The sequence below is a fragment of the Columba livia genome, chromosome 13 (assembly GCF_036013475.1).
Source record: "Columba livia isolate bColLiv1 breed racing homer chromosome 13, bColLiv1.pat.W.v2, whole genome shotgun sequence".
NCBI lineage: Eukaryota > Metazoa > Chordata > Aves > Columbiformes > Columbidae > Columba > Columba livia.
The window spans coordinates 19,811,254-19,827,883 of record NC_088614.1 but is presented as its reverse complement, the minus strand read 5'-3'; the positions used below and the strand labels follow the sequence as shown (position 1 = coordinate 19,827,883).

The 16,630-nt window shown below is 41.4% G+C and overlaps 1 protein-coding gene across 4 annotated transcripts in view; it reads right to left on the bottom strand.

Moving 5' to 3' along the window:
• Positions 1 to 16,630, bottom strand: part of WWOX (WW domain containing oxidoreductase) — a 471,250-nt gene that overhangs the window by 173,599 nt on the left and 281,021 nt on the right. Inside the window, exon 9 of one of the 4 annotated variants that reach the window (XM_065028520.1) lies at positions 1 to 16,630. This exon is cut by the window's left edge and continues 59,835 nt beyond it; it is cut by the window's right edge and continues 58,641 nt beyond it. The exons of the other annotated variants lie outside the window; for them this stretch is intronic. The gene's annotated coding sequence lies outside the window, so the exon portion shown is untranslated. 4 annotated transcript variants of the gene reach the window in all.

Here is a 16,630-nt window from a genome sequence, read left to right as displayed (position 1 = left end):
AATTACCAGCCACAGCTCAACTTTGAATGATTCAATCAACAGGAGAAGTTTCAGTGAATGATGGGACTGTGCTCTGGAGATACGTAATCTGGGATTCCTATCTCTCAATTCTCCTTTACCTCTTTAACAACTTTAGATGCATAAATAAAATCTAGGACATTCCATTTGTATTTTTAACTTCAAACCAGGAGTGAGAGAAAGCATTTTGCTGAACGTCAAACACACAAATGTTATGCATTAAAAATGTAGTTGCAAGACCATTTTTGAGGTTTCAGTTCTATTAATCATGTTGCCTGTAGTTGAGACTGCTGGATTTCACTCTAGTTTGTATCCATGAAGCACAGCCTACAGTTGCTTTTCCATCTTTCCCCTCCCTCCTCACCACTACTGAAAAAGGTGTAGCTGTTCACCCCAGCGAGGGGGAAGGCTGACTCTGAAGACTTGCAGAAAGACCTTATGATGCTCAGCAACTAGGCAATAAAATGGCAGATGAAATTAAATGTTGATGAATGTCAAGTGATGCACATGGGAAAGAAACAAACACAACTCCACCTGCCTGCACGGAGCTTATTCTTCGGATGCAAAAGCAAAATATCAGGGTTATAACACAGTGCTATGAGAACATGGGCTCAATGCTGAGTAGCAACTAAAGAAGTAATAGGAAGCTGGGGATTATTACAAAAGGAATAGAGAAGAAAATAAAAGGCACAAGTATGTCACTGTATAAATTGATGATCTGCCTGTGCCTTGAAAACTGCATGAAGTTCTGGTACCCTCAGCTTGAAAAGTTGCCATAGCACTGGAAAGCTACAGAGAAGGGCAAGAACTATTATTATTGCTATGGAATAACTTCTGTACGCAATTACATTCTGGATTGTCTTCCTCAGAAGAGCCCTGCCTGTGGGCCACAAGCCCTGCCTGTGGGCTACAAGCCCACGAGCAGCTCCAGAGGGGCTATCTCGTTCCGAACAGGGGCTGGTGCCACCAGACAGAACCAGCAGGGTCCAGGCTCCAAACGAGGAAAAGGAGACACTGAATTTTTTATGCAATATGAAGTTAAGCTGTTAAACCCCTCACACAGGACACTTTGGGTGCTACAAGTTTATGAGAAAAAATTCACAGATCGATGTAAGTTGCTAGAGGCTGGGAGAGATTTTTGGGAAAACTCTCTGTTGTTTGCTGATTCTCCATCTCTTTCCATGGCTTCTGCTGTTGGCGTTTGTCAGGGCAAGTACACTGGACGGGTTTGAACATTGGTCTGACCCTGTGTGGCCATTTGTTATGAAGTACTGCCATACATTAAATGTATCATTAAAAGGGGAGCTATTGGATTGAAGGGTGGCTGAATAGCCCTGAAGAAGGGCTCAAACAAATACTTCTCTCTGGAAGATTTATAAATCAGCATGACTGTCTATATACTATCAACAACACACACCAAAACACCAGGTCAGCCTTTTCATTTGTAATACCCTCTTCTTCAGCAAGTTCTGGGCTAACTAAACTTGATTTTAAAAATAAATGCCCACAGGGATTGCACCCAGCTGCTCTCTTACACCTGCAGCAAGAAGCACAAGGTTTCACTAGGTCAGACCCATCCTACAGGTGAATGATGATGCTAAATCCCATTTACCACATACCTCAACACATTCTGTGCTGCAACCACCGAGTGTACCATACCCAAAAAATGATGGTTTCAGCCCCCTGGGGCAGAGACTCTGCCCTTTATTACTTTGTTGAAATAAATGTAGTTTTATTGATTTAACTACAAATGAATCAAATGTAATAGTTTAATACAATAATCATCCTGAGGAAGAACTGGAGATTGCAGGCTGATGTCAAAATTAACCCGGGGGATCATTTTTACAGGCCTTTGTTTCTGCATTTGTGTACGGTTCCTGTACACAGATCTCTGCAAATGGAAACTCATTTCATATCTCTTTTTCTCTTCTCTTTTAACAAACGTGTGTTCAGCTGTTACAGGGGACAACACAGCAGCACTCTGTGTTTAAAATGTGCCCTCTTGACTGACAAATATGGTACAGTTAGCATTTCAGCCAAAACAGATGACACTATCAATGCCAGTCCTCAGTGGAAAATCCCTTACTTCAATATGGTTCCAATGGGGGTGACTACAGACCCCTTGTCCCTCCCCTTCAACAGAACCGCACCACTGGCATCGGCATCCAGGGCTGGATACAGAGCCACTGCCACCTCCCCTCCCATAAACCTGCTGGGGGGTCTAGTTAACAGGGGGCGCCATCGGTTTCACAGCAGTCCTGATGGAAAGGCGAACAAACACAAAAACCACCCCAGAAATACATTTCCTTAGGGATTTTGGTTTTGTTATTGATCCTCCCATCCTCCCCAGTTAAAAATCACCTTTGAGTGGATATATCCCAGTCGTCTTTTTTGTCAATTCCTCTTGTCTTTCTTAAAACACAAAAAAACACAATAAAATTTAAAAAGCGAGGAAAAGAGAAGGACTCTTCCCTTCTTGAAAGGATTTAAACCTGTATTTGAACTGTCTTTCAAAAGAGAGGGGCTTTAGTTATCCTCTGATGCCAGGTCTGGTTGAGCAGTATTCAATACCATTCGGCACCACCTTTTTCTGAAGACTGTGTCTTGGTTTACTGCCAATGTCCTTGATCAGAGCACAGACGCATTTACTTAGGAAAATAACATTAAATGGCAGCCCATGGCAACAATAACATCTCTATCGCCAGAATACACTCGCAGAGGATGCATGGGTGGCTCGATGGCCCTGAACACTTAAGTACATTTTTTTCCTTTCAATTCCCTCTGGTACATTAATTTTTATTGATAGCTTATAGCTATGGCAAGTGGTCTTGGTTTTACTAACTTGCAGGACTGAAGAATATCACTGATGTGGAAAAAAACCCCAACACAACAACAAGCTGCCTGGCCACTAGACTCTGTGTGTGTGTGTATTTTTGAACCACAAGCCTTTACTAAATTAGAAGAGCAATTTATCTTCCCTCCCCTACTTTATCTGCTCACCTATTAATTTCCTTTAAAGATGAAAAAACGAACAGATTTCTAATTGCACAGAGGTGTTAGTTCATTTGCTCTGCAGACCTGGGTGCAAAGCGTAGTGGATCTGGGAAATGCACAACCTATTTTTAATGAGCCAGCTGAATCCTACGGAACATCTGTAAACACACATGGAACTGTAAACCCCAACAAGTTTCAGGGAGAATGAAAATAAACATTACTTTATTCCAAATAAATCTGATAGCATTTAAGGCTGTTTCCTTTATTTCCTGCCTCTGTCTCTGTATGTATTAAGAAGATACTTCTGTGTCCACCTTTATCTTAAAAACCTGATCTACTAAAACAAAGAAGAAGAAACAACTCATCTGATCACTTGCACTAAATGACTGATTTGTGACAAAGTGATTAGGAAAAAAAGAATATAGCATCAAGAGTTGTCACTGACCAGGTCAAGCGCTTCTAGAGCCCGTGCTGGACGTTATTCCCTGAATTCTGGTGTTAATGGATCATGCTGAGGTTTGTTTGTTTTTTCCCACTGAAATGTTAGGAAACATTATGTTAATTCCGACTGAACGCAATTTCTGTTATTTCTACGTATGTGACAGAAAAATGACCTTGCATTGTTACACAGCACCACAGCTGCGTATCGGTGACAAGAAATCTGGAACGTGCAGAAATTGCTGAGTCAAGCCCTTAAGAGTAACGCACATGTTAGTAACGCTAATGATACTTGAAAAAAGTGTTTAAAATAATAATCAGTGTGTTACAAATCTTCCATTACAAATCCTGGAGCTCTTTTAAAAGGAGTATTCCTTCACTAAACATATCTTCATGTATGGGTATATTTGTGTACATTTTACTGTTCACTGAAACATCACTAAATCCTATGATTGGCCCTGTACAAGTATGACAGAATAGGGACATAACAGGGCAGAAAGTCCCCTCTGCGCTTGCTCTGGGCCGAGTCTTCACCTACAGTTTCCATAGTGTGTCCGTGAGTCACGCAGACTTACGAGACTCATCACGCTGCCGGTCCTCATCCCCGTGAGGTGTTCATGGTGACTGCACCTCCATACCACCTACACAATGTATAGGGAACCTAGCAGATGTGCTCCAGCCGACCCCTGAGAGTCATAGAATCATGTTGGTTGGAAGAGACGCTCAAGTCCAACCATTGACCTAACTCTGGTGCTACACCACGTCCCTAAGAACCTCATCTATGCATCTTCCAAACCCCTCCAGGGATGGCGACTCGACCACTTCCCTGGGCAACCTGTTCCAATGCCTGACAGCCCTATCTGTAAAGAAATTGTTCCTAAGATCCAATCTTGCTGAACAAACCAGAGGAAGGAATAGTCACTAAATAAACATGACTTTTTCTTCTGTTTTTGTTATAGTCCAATCATCCAGCTTGCGCTACTATTAGATGTACTTTAACATTACTGCCTTTTGACGGGTACTTGCCTTTGGAGGAAACCACAGTGCCATTGAGGCTTGGCTCCAAAAACGCCAGGAATCACTGCTAAACCGTATGGAGCCATAGCATGCTCACCAGTAGTGCCCAGTGGAATGAAGGGCTAGTAGCAGTAATTCCAGCAGCTCCAAAAGCACTGAAGAACGTAGGTGATGGCTGCAGAGATGGACTTGCTAAGCCGTGGTCTCTGCACACAGGTTCTGCAGGACAGACATAGCTCTTAACAAGTCTGTGCATAGTTCCCAGGAGAGCAGATGCTCATCACAAGGGGTCTTTGGACACTACATTATGCAATGAAATACCACTGAGCATGTTTGTATCTAAAAGACAGAAAATAAAACTAAGACTGAAAATGGGGATCGTCTTCGCTTCTAAAAAACAACGGGAGTTTGGATCAGATTGTTAATGATTAGGCTAAAAAACCCCCGTATTTCACAAGCATCTTGTTTCCCAATTAAATAACGATTACACAGTGTGGTATAGTAATTACCTACGCTACTCTCAGCTTTATGGTGAGTAGTGCTCGGAAGGAACCCCACGTTGCACACACTCTGGGCAGCGCGGGATCCTCCAGGTCCAGCTGCAGGACACCGCTAAGGCAAAGGCTTTCTAGAAAATGAAGGATTCAAGCTCCTTTAGTTTATCGACGCATCTCATTTTCATTTGTGTACTCTTTGTTTTGCCTTTTTTCGACATTTGAATACTCTAAAAGGAGGTAATGAAACCTGACTAATCAGCATTTTCGGAGATGAATCTGAACTCTGGGAGCTCTTTGGGAAACGCGATTGAGGCACATGTTTCTTCTAGTTCTGATTAGGAATCTGCAATCAAAAATGTTTACATAAAGAAACTTAAATATTATCAACATCATTTAGCACTGCGGAATTGATACTAATGATAAAAATTAAGTACTAGTGAATCATATTTTAAATTTTTAATATTTAAAACAACAACAACAAATCTTTTCCCTTTTAACCACAAGAGCTATGACTTCCTGATGAAAATCCCAAAGGTATTTTCTTCTCTGGAAGGCATATTTCCCTCTAATTAATTAGGGTGAGGGACTGAGGCAAAGTTAAAGGATAAAGCAGCACCTCACTGCTTTCTGCAGCTCTCACTGCTCTTTATAAGCTGCAGAGAGAAATTTCCCCTGTAAAGCTATTCTGGTATGATTTTAGTGCCTATTTACAAACTAGAGTCCCGGTCCTTCCTTCAGACGGGGAACAGAAGTGGTGAATGTGTACAGGTCAGCTTTACGCTGGCCAAATGCCCTTGTTCTGGCCCAGCAGAAAGGCTCAGCCTAATTGTCCAAAGAACGGGCCCAGGACCGTTCCTGTCACTGCCCGGACTGAAGCAAAACATCGGTTAGGACTGCTTGCAATACGCTTCCCAAATTAATGTTTGGTTTTCTCTCTTTTCCTTCAAGGCTTCCCTTTTAGAAGCACTTTACCAGCTCTACAATTGTCCAGATCTATCTGTGAGGTTTCCTTGTCTATATGTGGGGAGAAACCCATTTTAACTGAACTGAGAAACATATTTTTTAACACTGAGAGATAAAGAGCGAAGAGAGAGATTGTTGTACAATCACATAAAAAGATCTTGGCGCACACTTCTGCTGTGCTCAGATTGAATAAGAGATAGAGCAGAGATTTTGTCACTTGTTTCCCGGGGTTCTGACGGGCTATAGCGGCACGGGAAGCGTTACCATCAACATCGCTGAATCGCTAGAGGAAGTTTTATTGTCTGCCACACTCACAAATTGAAATCGATCTTCGTTCTACCAATACCAGTTGTACCAAAGTTTCTACAAAGTGGACACAACAAAACACGGCAGCCTTTCGGGTCACTTCTCATTCAATTCACAGCGATTATCTTGAAACAAAAGTTTTTTTTCCCTCTTTTTTTGATCTGACTGCAACATATAATTTTAGTCAGCTAACACTAAATTAGACACCCACTCAGATTTATTATGATAAGAACATTCAGTAAGCTAATTTCAAGATGATGACTCCTATAAATTCTTATAATTTATTATTTAGCACTTTGGTTTTTAATCATTAAGTACGTGAAGACTTTGTAGGTCAAACCTGTATTAATGAAGACAGTAATCTATTTTTCAAACTCGCGGCTCCTCACCCACCTTTCAAATTGTAAATTAACAGAAATATCTTTAAACATATGTAGAAGAACAAAGGGAAAAATTGAGAGTATTTGCGGCAGCATTTAGCTAACCATTTCTCAGACCGTGTCTATTAAATCCGCTTCTTCACAATTCTGCAACTCTTACCGAAGGGAATGCTGAAATCAAACAAAACAAAAGATAGTCCTTAAATGAGCAATTTTAATAATCAGAACAGCAAAAATTAATTGAAATTATGCACCATAAGCATTAAAGTTTTCATTAGATTGTTACATTAGCACAAATGGGTCATTTAGAAGAACTTTCTTTTGCTGGCCACAGGTTTCCGAAACTTAAATATTAACGATATTAATTTTTTAAGAGGCAAGTAAAGACATCAGAGTAGAACTTGTGTCTCCCCCAAGCCCATTGCTGGGTGTTATCTGGGCGGTGCTGGGGCAGCTCTGCAGCACCACTGCCCTCGCACCATCTGAAATCATCATCCTGACCTTACGCTGGTCCTCCCCGCATATCGACCTTTGTTTCGCTTACTACGCTACATCGGTTTGTTTTTACATCTAACGTTTCCTTGTCCTCCATCCTCTGGTGTTTTATCCCCCGTGGGACATTCAATCCTTACAACAACACAGGACATTCTTCTCAGGAATGCAGCAGGGCTGGAAATCTGAATATATCACACACAGCACGGCATATTAAACTATTCAAGAATGCTGTAAATCAGTTGAAATGTATTTTTAGGAAGAACTCCTGTAACTATTGCAGATCTCACGTGCATGCATTTATCTTTCGTCCGTTGTTGCAAACTTAGCGACTCATTTGTTACTGGGAATAATAGTTGTGTCATTTCTTCGTGCAATTAATAAAGCTTTGTGTCATGTGCACCTAGTAAATGAAATTCACAACAGGAAACAAAGCACTGCAAACAAAATGCACTTGCTAGAGCTGAACCAGGTTACCAATGGTTCACTGGGCTTTTCCTCTTGCCACCTTCCAACACAGGGAAAAATATTTCTGGAAAACATTTACTGTTGTGTATATGTATGGAAAAGAACATGGAAAAATTCCAACACAGGAATAAAGGGTTTAAAAACGGACTGATTTAGCCATAGAATGAACCACAGGCAATCACCACATTATAACTATGACTAGAGCAACAGACTTTTCCTTGGTCCTCCATTATTCCCACAATTATAAGCTCTCCCAAAAAGGTGGTGTTTTGGGAGTGGTTTGGGGGCCATAGGGACAGGAATGAAGGGTGGAAAACAAGGAAGAAACCGGGCTTAGGTGTGGCCAGGAAAATAAATGAAAGAATGGAAAAGTGCAAGTCAGCATCTCTCTAAGTGTCCCAGAGCCAAGAGGAGTAAATAAGCCAAATCCAAATGCAGGTGAGGCAATGGCACTGGTCACGTCCAGAGGATGGAAACAAGAACTAGGAGGAACAGAGGTAGTCCAAGGACTGAATTTTTAAGTTGTTAACCATTTCATATTCAAGAAAGCATCAGGGAAACATGTAAGAAAGCACATGGTAGTGTAGTGCTGCCCTCGAACCTGTGCGCCCTGTCTCCCTGCTGGGTTCAGGGCATAAGCACAATGCACTGCAGCGAGGACAGAGCTTTCTGAGCCGCAGCGAGTCCGCCGCCTGCCTCAGCACGGGTGTGCACAGGGCACTCGTCCACTGAGACAGCCTGGAGGGAACCTCAGTCAACCCGCTGCCTCCCCAAAGAGCCACTTCAGGAATCACCATAGACACGACAACTCCAGAAAACTCCAAACATGCCCTGAATGTCCTCATGTCTCACTAAAGGAAAAACCAAGTGACAGAGAAGTCAACCAGCATGAACAGACACATTTTGAGCATTACCAAATTCTGCAGGGCAATGGCACTATGTGTGAATTAGGACAATTTCAAGGCCTCTAAACCTCCTGCACTGGCGCATGAAGAAAGCCAAGGGCATTAGCCAGAGAGCCCTGGGACATGGTGTGAGATGGGAAAATAAACTGGACGTACTGTTCCCACGTAGCGCACTGCTGCTGGGAGGTCCAGTGTCTGCCCAAATCCTTCCCGAGATAACACACAATGTACCCCGAGTTCACCCATATAAGACCGCATAAGATTAACTTTATCAAACAAGGTGTTAAAAAAAAATAATAGAGTTTTCTTAATTTCTATACTAATACTTTACACTAGGTGGGTCCCCCCTTTCCATGTTTGCTATCACAACTCATTGCAAAACTAAAATATCAATCACTTGCTAATCGTTAGCAAGCTTGTTACCAGTAAATCGGTGTAGATGGCTAAACTGCGGTTATCATTCAAATCAACCTCTGTTTTAAGAAGCATGGATTGGAATTTACACACTAAGGAATGCTCTGAAGGCCTCTGCATCATCTTTGTCTTTGGATTCCAGGATAGGTCCTCATGAGACAGGGACAGAAAAGCTTCCAGTAACTGATGCTCATCTGCATCCTCGTCTGGAGGGATCGCATCCAGAGACGGAGCAGGCAGCTCCCAAACAAAGGCCATTTTGTTCTTGGCTTCTGCTACTGGAAGGATTCGCATCTCAGGCTTTTTAACGATGCTCTAATACTCCAAAATCCAAGCTTTGAGATCATGGAAGCCAACTTCTTTGTTTTCAGTGACAACAAAACTGCTCACGGCTCGGCTGAGTTTGGTCCGCAGACCCCTGCCTGCTGGGGTCCAGACCAAAGTCAACAAATCTTTGAACAAAGGCCACCGCACAGCTGTGAAATGATAACTTTCAGGCACTGCAGATTTGGGTCATATTTGACCTAATGATCTGGAAGCGAAAGTCTCCTTAATCCCATTACTAATGCTCTGACTCATCCAGTTCCTGACTGTAAAAATGTCTGCTAAATTCCTTAGAAAGTTATGTTTTAATCGGAGAATATTAATTACATTTAAAATTATGACTCCCCCATGATTTATAACCTCGCAGAAACCATTGCATTTCCATATGTGGTTTTGCCATTTTCACTTCTATATACCTATCATTTTCCATTGTTTATTTTCCTTGATTGATGGTAGGGCTTTGGAGGTTTCCCATTATGAGCTTTATAATTATCACTGGCAATAGAGAAGCTCTTCCTATTATATTCAGCGAGACTGCCCAAATTATTCATTGAAGACCATTGGTACAGGACTACAAGAAAATAAGAATTTATTTCCAGTCTCAGGCATATGCTAGATAAGAGGATGTATTTATTTCTCCATGTTTCAAAAGGATTAAGGTTTGAAAAAATAAATATCACTTAGCTTGTCAGCATGCAGAACATTATGGTGCTGAGTTTAAAGTCCCTTTACCTGGGTTAAGTACGACAAATCTAAAAACGTGAGGGAGGAAATCTCAACTATATCCTTACTCAGCTAAATAAATGAATACTATATATTTTAGCTGTTAAGCAGGTTTACAGAACAGGCTGCACAAAACTGTATCTTGGCTCTAACAGTATAATGTGCTTATTTAGAGAAATGCTACAAAATTCCGAAAGTCCTTGACCCTCGGCTATTCTAAGAGCTCACTGAATACATCATCTGGGTTTTGCTTAATTACACATAATTAGGAAATGTAATTATGCTTTCAGTGTTACTCCGCCATTAGGAGGGCAGTGGACAGCTATAACATTAGTAGGGTACAGCTCTTGAAATAATAATAAAAAAAATACAGTCAATCTATATAAACAGACAAAATATAGAAAGACTAGTGAATTCTAACATTAAAAGATAAGAATTTTGCTCTTGGCAATAGAGTAGTACTTTCTCTAAAAGACATTTTGCCAGTCTTTTTGTTCGGAGCATCATTTAATGACACGCTCATTTGCATCAACAATCTGAGCGCCACCGTTTTTTTTCCTCAATTACTTTGATATGCTAACTTTCTAACGTATTTATGACTTTTTATCATTATTTCATATGCTAAACTTCACCCAGGCCCCAGATTATTAAATTACTTTAATTATGTCATCTCTAAGAATTAAAACATTCTGTTCATGTGTTCTTCCCCATGCAAGTGGTGCTGTCTGAAAGAAGCTCGTTCCCAAAGCAAATTGTACATGGCTTGGTAACGTGGGAAGGCAGCTACTTCACGCCTTGATGACTGCCCACCAAAGAAAACTGAAAGTAGATGAATGCAAGTTGACAAAACAGATATAAGGGAAAGAGATCTGATCTCCTAGTACATCACATTTCTGCTGCTTTTGTTTATCATGCTTTAACTGCCTATTATAGCAACTAGCTATAATAAAATAACACACTCCATTAAATATATTGGTTACTTGTAATGTTTGCTCAGTGCTGAGAAATATTTCACCAAAGTATATTTAGTAATAAGGCATTTAGACTTTCACCGGGCTTTGCCCTCCAAAACTTTACGGTAAAGACAACTGCGAGCTCAGCTGTATTTAGTCCCGAGGCAGAACGTATGCACCGCTTTTTGTACAGGCATTGGGAGAAATTGATTATTGATAGACACCCTCCGCATGCCTCCTGCTTGCTCTGGATACCCAGACTCCTCATCCCCATTTGAGGGTCAGGTTGAGATCATTAAACACATTAACAGGAATTACGGCAGTTTTAATAGTAAGGTTTTCTTCTTGGAGTGCACCCTCAGTGTGCCGGGGAATTGTTCTGTGCCGTTTGATGACAGCTTTCCAAAATGAGCTGTCTTGTGGGTCAAACACAGGCAGAAGTTACGCTCACAAACGCAGTGCCCAGCCGCGGGGGGACAGCTGTGGCACAGAGGGTGTCACAAGCACCGGGGGACACTTGCGGTCACCCCTTAAGCAGCAGCGAGAGGTGAGAGCTCGGGCTGACTGTCCCAGCCCTCTGCACACCCAACCCAGAGCTGTACCCGGAGGACACAGCAGGAGGGCACACAGGGAAACCAGTCCAGGTGCAGCATCTGTGGCCCCAGCACCTCCTGCCACTGGTACCTGCTGCTGGCACCAGTGCTGCAGCCACCTTGGGAAACCAAAGGCAACACCTATAGTTAGGGCAGCAACAACTTTTACATCTCTTTGCTATTTTTGGATGCTTTTTAGATTAAAACAACAATTTTGTAGTAATATTTCAAGTGCTATTAACAGTCTGTTTCTATGTGGAATAAGGTCTTAAATGCTACAGATGTAAGTTGATTTTTTTTAAGAATCTAACGCTCCACAGATGCTATAAATAAACCATTCGTTTCTGCTATTAAAATATTAAACAGTGGCTACACCTTAAATATCACAGACGGTTTGAATCGGATTAGATATAGTCTCGTCTTTCCCTTGAAGTGTTCGGCTCTGCTGCTGTGCACTTTAAACCAGGTTTTGTTCAAGAAGGGAATGCAAGAACTACAGAGGTATGCGGAATAACGTTCTCTGTATAAGGTGCCTATCAGTTCATCAAGCTTTCAGAGCCCTTTTGAAACATGCGGTAAGCAAGCATCACATGCTACATTTATGAAATAAATGTAATATACACTAGATGTAATCTAGACTATTTTTATCTGTATTATATATCTTGCTATCTAGTATAAACTACTTACATGTTATCAGATATAATTACTGAATATATTTACTATTTGGAAGAGTGTAGCAAAAGATATAGAATTAAGATAAAATGTAAGGTAATGCAAGTAATTCATTACTTTAATTGCTTCAAGAGGCTATGATGATGTTATTCTGATATTAAAATAAGTTCCTTAATTAATCAACCAAACATACTGACAAGGATCCTTAGACCTTTTTTTCCAACAACAATATTTTGACAAATGTGTTTTCTGAAAACACAGCATACATTGCATAATTAATTGTAATAAACGTATTTACAAATTGCACTTTTATTTGCCATTGTACCTTCTAATGAGAACAGTTCTCATTATGCTATTTTACCACGACCCTTTATTGCAAAGAAGCAACTGAAGATTTTAAATAACAAAATAAATCTGTGCTGGCAATTTCGAACACACTTCAGTTGACAAAATAACATTGATGACAAAAGTATGAACAGCCCCCTGGCTCGTGTTGTGAAGGCAGGAGAGATATTTACAACTGCAGAGATGCACTGAACACGGATCTTTCTCTTAAATTTTCATAGCAGGACATCTGAGTGCTTTGAAACATTTCCTAAGCAAAAACCAAGATTAAAACCCCATGTTTATAAGCAATTCAAAATGTTTCTTGAGGTCCCAAGCAAATGACATATGAATCATATTAGCTAAGCACTTAGGATAAGAACACGGAAAAAAAAATGAGGAGGAAAAAAGAAAATCACATGAAGAAACATTTGTGAACTGGACATTTATTTGCCGCTGTGATTTTATCTGGAGATGTCTAGTGAACTAGTTACTCAGAGAAACTCTTCTGCACCTGGGTAAAAGAAATGTTTCTAATACTCTCTGAGCATTCTGTGTTGAGAAAACAGCCCTTTCACAAACCGTTTCCAGTGTACAGTATCACGCTGGAATGTGTGGTCTTACACAGAGGTTTTAAGTGCTACATATAGACTTACTCTTACAGCTGGACTGCCTGGATAAAACAGCTGGGCTTTGGGGACAATGACTAAGCAAAAGAAAGAGCAAGCCACACAGTCTTAACTGGGGGAGGATGAGTCTTTGTGAATAGATACATATAAAAATATATCTATATATTTTCTATATAAAAATATTTTATATATATAATAAAATATTCCAAAAGCAAATCTTAGAACCAGCAGCATTTAGGATCTGATTAAGATGGGTGTGAAAACAGAGAAGCCATCAAAGACAACACGTAATTTATTTCCTCATCATTCTCCAACTCTGTGCACTGGATGAGCTTGGATATTTTAACAGACGGCACAACAAGATGTTTGAGTTTCAGTCGGTGAGGCTGTTCAACTGATACCGCTACACTTGTTTTTATATTGGGTCCTATATTTTTCTCTTTAAAAGTTTCTATAAATAATAAAAGTGAAAATGCTTTTAGTTGACAGAAGGATTGTTCTAAGTAGCAACTGTTTGCTGCTGCTCACTCAGCGGAGCTCTATTAAAACCCCACAATCTGGCCTCAGAAATAAGAGGAGAAAACCCTTGGTGCACCTGGGAAGTGCACACGCTTTGAGCTGTGTCAAAGACCTTTGAACAAGTTTCATAAATGACATCCATATTTGTCCATTTTTGACTTAAATTGCTTTTGGTTCACCTGCATGCAGCACTGAATTGCCTTGATGCAATGTCATATGGAATGACATAAAACACCGAAAAAAGCAAGTTGCTGGCTAGGATTAGGAAATAAAGGAGTCACGGCCCTCGTTCACTTCAGTAAATGTTGGAGGAAATGAAAATGAAACTTCTGTTCAGAGGTAATCTCTTCGAAGCTTGATAAGAGCAGGTGACATTTTATAAGCCTCAAGTTTTCCATGTTATATTTAGCAGGTACAATGAAACAATTTACATACAGTCCGAGATTGCTCATGTTCCTTCACTCTTTCTCAAGGTAGAGAGACACATTCTGTAATTCATTAGGGTCTCATAGTACAACCTGAGGTTTTTATTCAGTTTTGCCCCTGAGCGAGGAATCTTGTTCACACAGCAAAGGCGAGGGTGAAGCCCAGCGTTTGGGAGGGATGTTTTCACCTGCCTCAATCCTCTTCCTATGGCATGAGCATAAGCTTGTAAGCATGCATTTTATACATTTAAATGCTATGTTAGCTGCTTAAATACAGAAGTGGGCATCCAGTTTTGAGATCCCAGTTTTGCAACCCATCTTTTTATCAGCATTTCTCCATGTTCTAGCCTTGATTTTGACAACTGCCCTCAAATAACTTTAGGGACATCTGTACTTCCCTGTGATTTTTCTTGTCCTGCTGTTGCACCCAAATGCAGCCTTCCTGAGTTACTGTTTCTTTACCCCCAACTCACTTCTCTCACTATACCGCAGATATTTAAATGTTGTGGACAAATTATTCTGAGATGCGTAACACTTGCAAGTGCAATAAGTAATTTAAATGACATCCATCTTTCACAGAATCCCAGAATGTCAGGGGTTGACAGGGCCCTGGCAAGCTCATCCAGTGCAATCCCCCCATGGAGCAGGAACACCCAGATGAGGTTACACAGGAAGGTGTCCAGGCGGGTTGGAATGTCTGCAGAGAAGGAGACTCCACAACCCCCTGGGCAGCCTGGGCCAGTATCTGGCACCATCACTGAGAAGAAGTTTCTTCTCAAATTAAAGTGGAACCTCCTGTGTTCCAGTTTGCACCCATTGCCCCTTGTCCTGTCACTGGTTGTCACCGAGAAGAGCCTGGCTCCATCCTCCTGACACTCACCCTTTCCATATTGATCCCCAGGAATGAGTCCCCCCTCAGTGTCCTCTTGTCCAGCTCCAGAGCCCCAGCTCCCTCAGCCTTTCCTCACACGGGAGATGCTCCACTCCCTCCAGCATCTTGGTGCCTGCGCTGGACTCTCTCCAGCAGTTCCCTGTCCTGCTGGAACTGAGGGGCCACAACTGGACACAATATTCCAGGTGTGGTCTCCCCAGGGCAGAGCAGAGGGGCAGGAGAACCTCTCTGACCTACTGACCACCCCCTTCTAACCCACCCCAGGTACCATTGGCTTCCTGGCCACAAGGGCACAGTGCTGGTCATAGTATCCCAATGTGACAATATGAGTGAACACAAATGAAAGCTAATGTTCACATGACAGCAGCTTCTTTTGAGTAGTTTCTATAGCATTAGGCTAATATTAAAACAGACAGCCTGCCTTTACTCAAGACCAATGCCTGTAAGAAATTCAATAAGAAAAAAATTAAACACCATGATACAAGTTACTGTACTCATATAATTGCATACAATGAAATATGGATAATTTATTTAGAGCTTAATATATATCTTCAATAGAATGGCTGTCAGTAGGAGTCAGCAAATATCCTTAGTCTGATATTTAAGATAGCAATGTCTTCAACACCTAGTAAGAGTTTTATCAAAGAAAGTTATATTAAATATATGTATTAAATGAGTGACTCAAAGAGACAAGCACTTCAGATTTGATCACACGTATTTCATTAGATAAAGCCACAGCTCTGTGCAGCTGCATATTCAAGAGCAGCGCTATGCTAATGCTGTGAATGGAAACCAAACAAACCCATCACTCTGTTTCTGCAAAAATGTGTGTCTTTGATATTGATATAAAGAGTAGCAGTTTTTAGTGATGAACCCCACCTTCCCCTCCAGGTAAAGCAGTAGAATGGGTGGAGGGCTGGGAGGAGGCTGCACAGCCCAAAGCTCCCGGGGCGTCCCCGTGCGCTCCAGGGAAACGCAACGTGGGATGGAGCGGAGAGTTTTGCTGAGGAGAGGAGAGGAGAGCGTGCCCAAGCCCCTGGCACACCGGCCGTGCCGCCACCTCAGCTCTGTGGAGGACAGCTCCAGGTGTCTTGGTACCCACTGCAGCAGTCCGAGAGTTTTCTTTAACCTGAGCTCTACCAAAAGGTTCTGAACTTAAAGCAGACATTTCCTAGGTACTGTTTAAGGATGCTGTGTCTGAAGGGAGACCTGTGTGAGTGCACGCAAACTGGGAACTGAACAGCGACACAGAGATTTGTGACTAGAAAAGAAGTATCAAATGTAGATTTCCTTTTGAAAGCACGAGTGTTGCACGTATAACATACGTGAAAATTAGGAACCATGGAAGTTTATAAACTAGTCTCAACCCAAACAAAAAGCAACGAGGTTTTGCATACCTATAACTCTGCACCCTTTTTTCCCCAGGGCAAGCATATGGGTGCATTCAAACTCAGGACACTTTTGTCCCAGCTTTGTCACAGATTTCAGGAATGGCTTTGTATAAGTCACTTGGCTTTTGTTCAGTTGGAACCCTGCAGAAAAAGCTAGCCTACTGTGTCTATTTTTCTCTTATTGCAGCAGGGAAATACAATGCTCAGGCTAACATAATAATTCATGTATCAGGCAGATGTGAAAAAGACAAGATCACAACCTTTACATCTAAATCTTTTTCCACTAATACTAC